The sequence below is a fragment of the Pinus tabuliformis genome, chromosome 1_2, assembly GCF_031772625.1.
Source record: "Pinus tabuliformis cultivar Carrire ecotype Pingquan chromosome 1_2, CPIR1, whole genome shotgun sequence".
NCBI lineage: Eukaryota > Viridiplantae > Streptophyta > Pinopsida > Pinales > Pinaceae > Pinus > Pinus tabuliformis.
In genome coordinates this window covers 455,871,263-455,882,823 of record NC_142298.1, presented here as the reverse complement: position 1 = coordinate 455,882,823, position 11,561 = coordinate 455,871,263, and the positions used below count along the sequence as shown (strand labels likewise).

Below are 11,561 nucleotides of genomic sequence, written 5' to 3'. Positions count from 1 at the left end.
AATAAGAGTCTTGAATCTGTTGAGATATGGTAGCTTAGGAGGTATTTTTCACTAGATTAGTTCCTTAGCTTGTGAAGAATATTAATCAGCCTTGTAAATGCTTACTTAAGTGGAGAACAACAATGGAGATGGTTAGAGCATAGGCACGAGGTCTATTGGCACTGTAGAAATCTAATTCTACCACATTTATTTGAGATCCGCTCCAACCCTAGCCACAGAGCTATCACTTTTCTCATTGTACATAAATGTTACTGATTTTTTTCATTTTTTATAGCATATATATAAGACAAATCATAAATATGAAGAGTATTGGGTAACTATCTACAAATATTGACAAAATCAAAGTAGAAATGGAATTCTTGTTTATCTCATGCTCTATGAGACTTCTCACATTCTCTGAAAACTTTATCCTGCCTTAACTAGATACTCTACACCATCCTTAATTTGTTAGATTCTACCTTCTTCCCTGAAAATACTTTGCTTCTTTCATCGACTATCTCCTTCACTTACAACTACTTTGAACTGAAGCTTTCTGCACACTAGAGTTCACCTTCTCAAAGTATTTGGATTTTGTTCTGCTCAACACTCTACTTCAATTTTGTTTTGACCACAGCAGGAGATTTTTCTTTTCATATTGTTTTTCATTTCTTCTTTTGTTTATTTTTTGTGGGGTTTTAGCACTTTCCTTTTATTAGCAAAACAATGGACTCTTGATCTATGCTTAACTTGAAGAAACATCTCCAACGCTTGGTGATTGTTCTGGAAAATCACTCTATTGTTCAACACTGAAAAAGGATTGACCACTTTACCTTCGTAAAATAAAAGTCTTGAGTCTGTTGAGCTATGACAGTGCAGGAGATATTCTTCACCAGCTTGGTGTTTTAGCTTGTGAAGAATATTTACGCTGTAAGGCGTTCCCTTTGAGAAAAACTCCCTTAACTGCCACTCTGTACCAGTCTACACCATCGGATGGAATGTTAGACGATTGAAGATTTTTAGGTCATTGGATTAATAGTTAATAGTTAAGAGAAAATTAATAGTTATGGCACATAATGGGCATGTTCAAAAAGTAATCAAAACGGTTTTTTGATGGCTTAATGCAAAGGTCTTTTCATTGCAGATACAACAGACACCTCTGCGCTCTTTGATGATAGCATGTACGCACATTAGAAGTGGGCGGGGTTTACTCTGAGTACCTAAATTTGGCCTTCTAGTTTCCTTTCTCTTTCTATGTTACCTGAATTGTCTCCAAGAACTCCATTTGGGATCTTGTGAAATTCTAATTGTGCTTCCTAGAAGTCTAGAAAAGCCTGTATCATTGAAATAACTCTCCATCTATTTACAGTCGGTGTATATTTACACAGGTCGGATTGCAATTTCATTCAAATGGCATGGATCAGTGGTGCATGCAAAATGCCTAATATTTTCCTCACAATTGGCCTTCAAGAATTTGTATGGATTTTATTTTTTTATTGTTGTGCAAATCGTTCATTAGCACAAGTTTTTCTCAAGACATTCAAACTTTGAAAAGCCTGATTTTTTTTTGATTTAGATAACATGTTCTTAGCTTAGGACAGTCACTTCAAAATTTCATATAAGCTCATTTGCTAGTCTATTTTATAGCCATTAGAAATATCATGAAACATTATCAAAATTATAGTGACTAAACAAAGAACATAAGAGATAGGTGCAAAAGAAAAGCCAAGACAAGAGTGCACAAGGATATGGCTCAAGCCAAGGAAAAACCCTAAGATGGGGAAAACCCTATATCAATTCTTCCTATTATTAATATTGAATGTTCAGCAGAGAGAGAGTACAATAATCCAAAGTCAAAATGACTTTGACAATTTGAAGATTCAATATCTTAAACAAGTGTAGGGCTCAAATTGTAATACCAATATTCAGTCAACTGTAATCTAGATAGGGTTGCTTACTGTCCACTTTGATTTCATTCATTTGATCCAAAGACCCTCTACTGCAACTTCCACTGACATGCATGAAGAAGACCATTGCTGACCCTTAGGGTTGATTTGGGCCCATGATAGTAGTCTCGGTCCCCTTGACTGATGTTGCAGACCTACAGCTTCCCTAGAGGAGTAGATCTGAAGAGCAGTCTCAAAACGTCCACAAAATAACCCAGGAGCAGTACATGAATACAACTGGCCTTTCTTCTCTATAATTGGATCTTGCAAAGACAAATTTTACTTACACAAAAATTTCATAAATTCCCGCAAAGTCTGCAGTTGCCCTTCTGGAAATTCTCGGCCCTACCTGAGAAGAGAGACCCAAAACAACAAGCACTGTGTTCTCCTTCAAGAACTCGGCTCCCTCAGAAGCCTTTTGATGTCTCTAAGATCTGTATAATGAGAATGGAGGACACCTATATATATAACAATTTATACTTATGGAGGTGAAGCCGACCTTAACATTTTGGAGGCAAATTTGAATTTCAAATTTCATTTTTCCCACCTTAATAAGCTCATGACTTGTAGAATTTCTTTTAAGTAAGTACATATTTTTCGCTATCCAAATTTGGTGATATTATGGTCGATTTTGGACCTCTTGAAAAGAGGAATTTAATTCCACAATAATTTTCTTTAAAAGAGGAGATCAAAGTGGAATTTCGCCCTAGTTTCCAATTTTAACAATCCCTCTCAACTAGGGAGAATTCCACCTCTCAAACCATCAACCACTGTCACTGATCATAAAACCATCCTGACACCATGAACCATCTCTAAATCCCGTCTTTGCTCTACTTTTCTTTGCTTAACACTGATGTAATAATGAAAAAGAATTGATTGAGAGGGACTCACAAGACTTTACCACTCTCTATTGACAAAAGTCATTCCAGAGGTAAATCCTTAATCAGACTTGATCCTGGATCAAGTTGAACAACACCATGCATCCTAGTCATAGGGAGTACGACAGTAGCCGATGCGTCCATCAGTAATGCTATGGTCCTTAACCGCTTTTCCAACTCATTGGCTAGATGAGAGGTACTTCCCATGTGTCCTAGACTACATGGGTAGGATGATACTGCACCAATAGTAGGGAAAGAATGTATCACATCCTGCTCACAACCATACGTAGGGAAAGGGCGAACCACATCCTACAATACAATCACACGTAGGGAAATGATGAACCACATCCTACAATCACAATACATGTAGGGAAAGGACGAACCACATCCTACAATCACAATCACAATCACACGTAGGGAAAGGATGAACCACATCCTACAATCACACATCACAACAATCAATCATGGGGAAAGGATGAACCACATCCCATTGAATTGTCAACAAATGCCTATATGCATCTCTAATTGGGGTATCCACAGGAGAAGGTGAGCCCCTCATCCTCCTCATATGCGATAGGAGAAGGTGAACCACTCATCCTATGCATATGTCATCAACAATAGTGGAAGGTGAACCCCTTACCCTACATACATGTGTCTGCAATCGTAGGGGAAGGTGAACCGCTCACCGTACACACATGTCAGCCACTATGGGGTATCACAAGGGAAGGTGAACCACTCACACTGTACACAACACATTAGTGAACCACTCACCCTATGGTCTCTCATAGCTCAAAAAGTACCCCAAGTTCCCAAGAGCTCCTAGAGCTCAATATTCAATCTTAACCAATGATCCTTTTATATATAGGATAGAACCATGCTGCTTTCTGAAAATCATGACCATAACTGAGTGATGATTTTGCTGACCAAATCATCAATAGCTCCATCCAACATCATATATTCATACACGACTGATCTTACTCCCTCTTATATTAACAAATGAGAGGGTCATAATTCCCTCTAAAAACACAATCATTGAGCCACCTGTAACCTGCCCTTTTTCTACTATAGACCCATGTTCATGAGCCACGGTCATCAAGGCATCATTAGAGTCATCTTTGCCAAGAAGATTCATCAAGTTATTATGTCAGAGCTCCCTCTAGGTCTTACTTCAGTTGGTTCCTCGTTAGTCTGTTCCGTGTCTGTTCCTCGGCTTGTTGCAACTATATCAACAAAACTTGCCCTATCAGACTTTCACACATGCTATAACCATTCAACAGTAAATTAATGGATTTAGCAGAATTATACATGAACTTCCAATTATGTAAAGACATCGAAGAGATTTTCTACGAATTCTGCTCTGATGCTTTTGGACTGACTACTACAAATCTAAGTGAGCCAACATGTTTTAAACAATCCTGATTCGTAGCCCTTATTGTCACTGATCTGAATATCTTCGTACTCTAGATGGACTACATAATGCTTGGGTCATTTATTGTATTCAAATTCACTGTTGTAATTCTGTCACCATAAACTTCTGTGCATCTAGATGGTAGCACATCAATGATACAACCTTGGCTTCACCAAAATACTAACTTGACAATATATATAAGCTCTATCAGACATAATAATGATAGCTCAATAGCAATAGTGTATTTATGCAAGGAACCCAACCACTGGTCATTAATGTTGAGACACACAGATATTCAATCAAACCTTCTTTCTTCGGAGTGATTGACCAACCACTTTTTCACTTACGTATAGTGCAACAATTCAGATATAATAAAGATTAGACAATTTTGTTAGCAGCCAGGGGTTCAGTGCTCCTTTCAAGGAGGGATCAAGCTCTAGAAATCATTGTTTCTCTTGTACATCATCACAATGATTTGCTCTAGGCTAGTTAATTAAGAATCTTGGATGGACTTCTATACGAGTGTCTGAAGGAACTACATAAGATACTACCATTCCTCCTACGTGCTGCAATGCATAGTGTATCTCAGGTATACATACACAAGTTTCATTTCTTTATTGTCCATAGCGTACTTTCCTTTAAAGTCATATTTCTGATTCCATATTTCACATTTGAGTCTCTTAGTGTGCTAAAAGAGCTATGCAATCTTCAGAATCTAGCTTATAATGCTTATACTACAACAAGCTTCCAATGATGATATATATAATCAAGATTCAAAACTAATTCAGAGTAGTAGCAATATATACTCTCCAGATAAATTCTTACTGCTATAAATAACACAAAATCTCAGGGACGACTTCAGAAACATACCTAGACTGTTGTAATTTGAGGCTGAAATATTATTTCACAGTGTTAGAATTACTTCTTCAATTTGGAGTACACAAACCTTACGTCAGTCCACAGATCTTATCATACTAATGTTTTCTAACTTTTAGATTTCAAAACGTTGCAAGTTGAGCCTTGATCTTCAAGATTGTTAATCTTCTGAGAAGAATATGAATCTTATGATTTAACAATTCTTCCTCCACTACCATAAAACTCAAGAACATGCCAATCATGTTTTTCACTCATCAAATCAACAACTACAGACACAACATCAGCCATACATCCCTGTAGCAATTCTTATGACAAAACAACATAAACACTTACATTCTCTGCTTCACATGGAATTAGTAATAATGGTAAGACACCCTTTCTTAACCATATGGCATCAACCATTCAATACAAGAACTATACATCGTCCAAACATAGATCCTGTGTTTACAACATACACAAATCATGTTGTCTCCGCTCTTTTGGAAGCAATTAACAGCTACAACGATGACCAAAGCCCAACTTTACATGTACAGTGAGGTCCAGGATTGCTTCTGCCTTTATTTGCTGTTGTCTGTTGCCTCTGCCTGTATCTGCTTGCTCTTGGTCTTATTCAAATACATTTGCAAACCCTAAGGACATTAACTTTTCTTCTCTCTTCTTTAACATAGTGGTCCTTGTTGATTCATGACACATATCAGAAAAATTTATTGCATAGGGAAACTTACTTGGTTTATCACAAATGGACTGTAATTGTTGATTCACTGTCAACTTCAACTTTGCACAGACATGCCAAAAGAAGGATGATTGTTCACACAATCACAATCTCAATCTTGCTTCCAAGGTGACCCATAAATTCATCATTAGATCAACACCAGGAAATCTTAAAGTTACAGGTTCATGACCTTTATCAGTCCTTCAAATACAATCATTAATATCAGATAGCATACCTCTAGAACATGTAGTTTTGAAGAACAAATTTTACACAGGCAGCCTCAAGAAAGGATGCAGATAGTTGCCAAATTGTAGAGCTTAATCATCAAGAAATAAGAGGCCGAAACTCCAGCTTGCACAGAAGTTCTTCATGGCTTCACTTCAGAAATGACTTCGGGCCTGAATTAGTTTGCAAAATATGCTTAAAAAAATATGAACAAATTCCATGAAAATGTCGAGCAAAGAACAATTAGTATACCAAGATTGCCACAAATGTTTGACTTAGAATAAGCTTGAACTATGCACACAAAATTCACTCAGATCTTTGGTTAGACAGTGCCAAGTTTTGTCACAGAAACTGCCTCAGATTTGTAAGTCAAAAGAACAGCTTGGATCTATGGTATTTTTTTGCAACAACTTTCCAATATACCATGCTTTTTACAAGAGCTCAACAGAGGACTTATCCTCAAAATTATGCCAGGAATTTAACCTCAAAATCATGCCAAGAAGTCTCACAGATCTGCCTTCCAAATGTCCTTAAGAGCATTCAAAATTATACCATTTTTTGTGCCCTGTTTGGTGGGAGTCTGGTTAGGGCATCACAGTTTAGCCTCCAATTCTTAGATTGGCCTTAAGAAATAAGCTTCAAAAGCTCGCTTCAGCCACAGATCAGTCAACCACTTTTACCCAAATTTTTGTTTGATTTTTGGAGCTCGATGTGCATATATTTGTGCCTTCAGTCACTGAGATAGGCCGCAGAGCATAGCTAACTAGCGTATCAATCTCATATGTGCTCAGAAAAAAAGGATTCTGAAATGCTATCGAAAATCCAAACCCAATCATAAATGTGTGAATGCCCAGAATTGTCTCAAAACTCTGCCTATGAATCCACTCTACAAGGCTGCAGAAGGTGCACTTAGGTCAGCATTTTGTCGTCTCATAGCCTGAAGAAATACTCTCGGAAAACCTCTTCCATTCAAGGTTTGCAAATTAGATCCTTATTAGTTATTTGAAAAATTATTTTCTTCTTTGATTTATGATAAAATTCTTGATAAACCTACTGCATTTGTCTTGTTTCAAAGGAGTTGCATCTTTGGTAGTCATTAATGTATCTCCATGCATATGTTATAACCTTAAAAAAATTAAATCTAATTAGAAGAGATTTTTTGGCTCACAATGTGCATGATTATTACTGCGGGGGTATATAAATGTTGGTGTTGCAGTGAAAAAACCAAAAACGAAAGATGATTTTGAGCCAAAGCTGAAGCTCTCAAAAGAGAGTATGTAGACAGAAAATTGTGGCGACACAGGGATTAATGGAGAAGAGGAGGTTTCTTTCATTCTTGGTCAGATTAAGGATTATGAGGAAAACCTTTCAAGGGGGAAGAATTAAATTTAGGTAGAAGGTGAAAACCAGACAATGCTGCTTAATGTGGAATATGTGAAGAGAAACAAACTTCCAGAGACTGCTCTTGGCCAATAGAATCAGATAAAATGGATTATGAAGAATGTGGTATTTCTCTTATGAAAATAGACAGATCCACAGTGGTTGTACCCAACACAACAGGGAATTTAACTGTGGAGGCTGTAAGAAGCTCTGTTTTGAAAAATGAAGTGGAAATTGAGTCTGTTATTGCCCACAAAGATGATAAGCTAGGACCAAGAGACATTTCTGGCTGAGACTGAAAATGAAGTTTTTTTAGGAAAGGATCATGGAGTAAAAATTGAAGTGGATCCATTACTCAAAGTTCATTATGCTTTGGACCAGATAAAAAATTCTTATGGTGAAGATGAGTTTAGTGACATTGATAGAGCAAACGTTTTGCATAATCTTCGTAAGCATGATTTGCAATTGGACTGACAAATTGATAAACAAGAATCCATGTGAAATGCATCATCACAAGCCAATGATGGAAATTCTATTTTAGAAAGTTGGAAAAGGATAATTATTACTGGTGCAAGGCCTTCTGAGCTAGCAGTTGCTGGGCATTTACAGTGGCTAAATTGTCATGTAATTATTTTGGAAGCATGAGATAGGGTAGGTGGAAGAGTTTATATAGATTTTTCAGCACTCTGAGTGCCGATGGATCTAGGTGTTAGCATTATTATTAGCATCGAGGTAGATGTGACAACAGAAAGAAAATTAGATCCATCTGCATTGCTTTGTACACAACTTGGCCTAGAGTTGACAGTGCTAAATAGTTACTTCACTCTATATGATTATGTGAGTGGTAAAATTTTCCAGCCACCTTAGATGAGGCACTTGAAGCAGAGTATAATGTACCACTTGATGATATGGTGATTCTTATTGCTCAAAATGGAGATGTAGCAATGCACATTTCTCTGGATGACGAGTTAGAGCATTCTCTAAAAAAAGTGACACATCACTTGATCAAGTTCAACTGGTTCAGTGTTGGCAAGCAGTAAAGGTCTTCTTAACAATTATGTCAAAGCACAATTAGGATTCCTGAGCAGGAGACTTAGAGGCACTGAGTGCAACAGTTGATTCTCGTATAAAGGCAGCTTCTGAAAGTAACATTTTAATAGTTGCAGGTATGGAAAATGGAATTAACATGGAATCTCAACCTAATAAACTAAATTTATCTGACAATTCCAACATGGAATAGCAGAGCCTCAATCCACTTGAGGGATGAGTTATGGATTGGAATTTTTCTAATTTGTAGTATGGCTGTGCAGCGAAAATTAGTTGGGTTTCACTCCCTTACTGGAATCATGATGATACTTACGGAGGTTTTGGAGGAGCTCATTGTATGATTAAAGGAGGTTATAGCACTATTATGGAGGCATTAACTGAAGTTCTTAATATTCAGCTAGGCCATGTTGTAACAGAGATTTCATACTCTACAAAAGGACCCAAAGTCAAAAGGTGGAATAGAGAGAGAGGTTAAAGTTTGCACTAAGAATAATTAGGAGTTGTTGGTGACGTAGTTCTAATAACTGTACCCCTTAGCTGCTTGAAAGCAAATACAAAAGAGTTTTCACTAGATTTTCCAGATTGGAAATTAGCCTCCATTAAACAACTTGAATTTTTTGTCTTGAACAAGGTAGTTATGGGATTCCTGAAGGTCTTTTTGGATGAGAGTGTGGATTATTTTGGGGCAACTGCAAAGAGAACAGAGTTATGGGGATGATGTTTTATGTTTTGGAATCTGAAGAAAAGAGTTGGTGCACTAGTTTTGATTCCTATTGTTGTTGGAAAGGTTGCAATAGATGGCCAGGATTTAAAAACCTCCGATCATGTTAAACATGCAGTCATGATCCTCTGAATTTTTTTTGGAGAAACTACTATACCAAAACCCATTGAGTTTGTTTCTACACACTGAGGTGGTGGACGATTCAATAGGTGTTCTTATTCTTATGTTGTCTTTGGTTCTTTTGGAGAGGACTACGATGTTTTGGGTAGGCCTGTAGAAATTTTTTTATTCTTTGCTGGGGAGGAAACCTGTAAGGAGCATCCTGATACTGTTAGTGGTGCACTGATGAGTGGTATTTGTGAATCTGTTTGAAGCATTGACATTCTAGAAAACATGGAGGATTCCATGATAGAGGCTAAGGCTATGGTTTTTCTACAATGGCAGTCTGATAGTAAAAGAAGTGAATTGAGGGACATGGTTATAAGGATTGATGTAGGAGATCTTCCCAGTGTTCTTTGAAAATGATCTCTTAATGGGGAACAAAAGACTTTTAGAAAATATCCTTTACTTCAAGACATGTTTGGAAATGCAAAGACAACAACTGGGTGTCTGTGTTTAGCAAAGTAGATGTTGTAGCTAACTGTTGCTACTATGAAGGCTTTTGCTGGAACAAAAGAAAGGCTTGGCTTTCACAACATATGGATCCTGGTATGTTAAATGCATTTTCCTAAAAAAATTGCAAGTTCATCTAATGGATTTGAAATCAATTATCAAGGACTACCTTATCATTTCATTTTGCAAGGATATTGTAATACTATGAATTTATTTCAAATTTCATAATAAATTGTGTGTCTCTTTAGAATTTGTTATGCATCTATTTTCCTCTAATCAACCCAGAGGGAAGTGTTGGATGGATATTTTCATGTGGATTTAAACTTCTCTCATTCCCTCTCCAGAATTTTCCAATTTTCTAATTGAGTTGATAGCTTATATTAAATTGGCATGGTTTGGGAATTTAGGAACTTTTGTTTTATTATCTCTATATTCTTCAAGTTTAAAAGTGTAATGAAGCCTCATGCACCTTATTATTATAATTTTGTTTTCAATTAGTACTCTTTTACTCTATATTTGAGTACTTCTACATCCTAAACAATTCAAACTTTAATACAATTGTAATGGTATTTAGTTCTTGATTTGAAAATGACATTAAAGGTGTTGTTGAAAAATATTAGAAAGAAACGTTAATTTCCCTCCTGCGCGCGCGGCCGGCTCCTCTGCTCTCAAGCTAGGGTTCTGCGACCTACAGCGCCGCCCAGGCTGCTGCGCCCCTGCGCACAGCCTCGCCCTCCACTCTGCAACCGGATGGAGACTCCTGAGAGCTCTGCCCCCTAGCGGATCCGCCCCCTGAAGTCGCAGCGTTCAGAAATTTGATTGCAAATGGGACAAATCGCCCTCCTTCTGCATCACAGCAGAAATTTATCAAAAGAATGGAGAAGATACCCTCTGTTGCCCTGCCAGAGGAGGACACCTGCAAAGCGGCTCTGAATTTGGCAGAAAGAGGCCTCATAGGCCAATTTACAGGCCTATGGCCCTCCCCCAAATCCGTGGAGGAATGGACCCAGAGAAACTGGAAACCTCTGATAAAAGATGGAGTGAAGAGTTATTTTGTTGGCAAAGGGTACTTCGTTTTTGTTTTCGAAAATAAGGAAGAAAGAAGTTTAATATTCAGAAACGGTCCCTACTTCATGGGGCCACAGGGACTGTATTTAAATCAATGGAACCCAGACTTTGATCCCTCTCAAGACGTCCCATCTGCTGTGCCGGTGTGGGTAAGGCTCCCCCATCTTCCCCTTCATTGCTGGAATCAAAAATCGTTTCAGACCATTGGGAACGCACTAGGTAAATACATAGATCAGGCTGTTAGAAGAGACCAATATTCCTGTGCGCGTATCTGCGTCGAAGTGGACCTTGAAGAAGGATTGCCTGAAGCGATCAAGCTCTCGGTGGCAGGGTGGACGCACATCCAAGAGCTCGACTATGAACAGCTCCCCTTTAAATGCAGACATTGTCATGGCTACGGTCACTTTGCCAAGCACTGCAAGAAGAAAGCGGAGGAACAACCTGAAAAACAGAATGGAGATCAATGGACCTTAGTCCAGAGAACAGCCCAAGCAAAGAAAGATGCAGGAAAAAGCGCAGCATCAGGGGACAGAAACATCAACATCCCATCACAGGAAGAGGGAGAAAAAGTAAAAGGAACCGAGGAGTCACAACCTGATCCACTGAGCAAAGAACAAGAAAAAGAGAACCATGAGGAAACCCCTCCTGCAAGCAAAGAGGGAGGGGGAGACATCCAAGGCAGTCCCTCTAACCCCACCTATGCAGAAATCAT

The 11,561-nt window shown here is 38.0% G+C and overlaps 2 pseudogenes; both read left to right on the top strand.

Moving 5' to 3' along the window:
- Positions 1-6,842: 6,842 nt before the first annotated feature.
- Positions 6,843-8,268, top strand: LOC149206328 (uncharacterized; annotated as a pseudogene).
- Positions 8,269-8,309: 41 nt separating this feature from the next.
- LOC149206327 (lysine-specific histone demethylase 1 homolog 3 pseudogene) lies at positions 8,310-10,093 on the top strand (annotated as a pseudogene).
- The last annotated feature ends 1,468 nt before the right edge of the window (positions 10,094-11,561 follow it).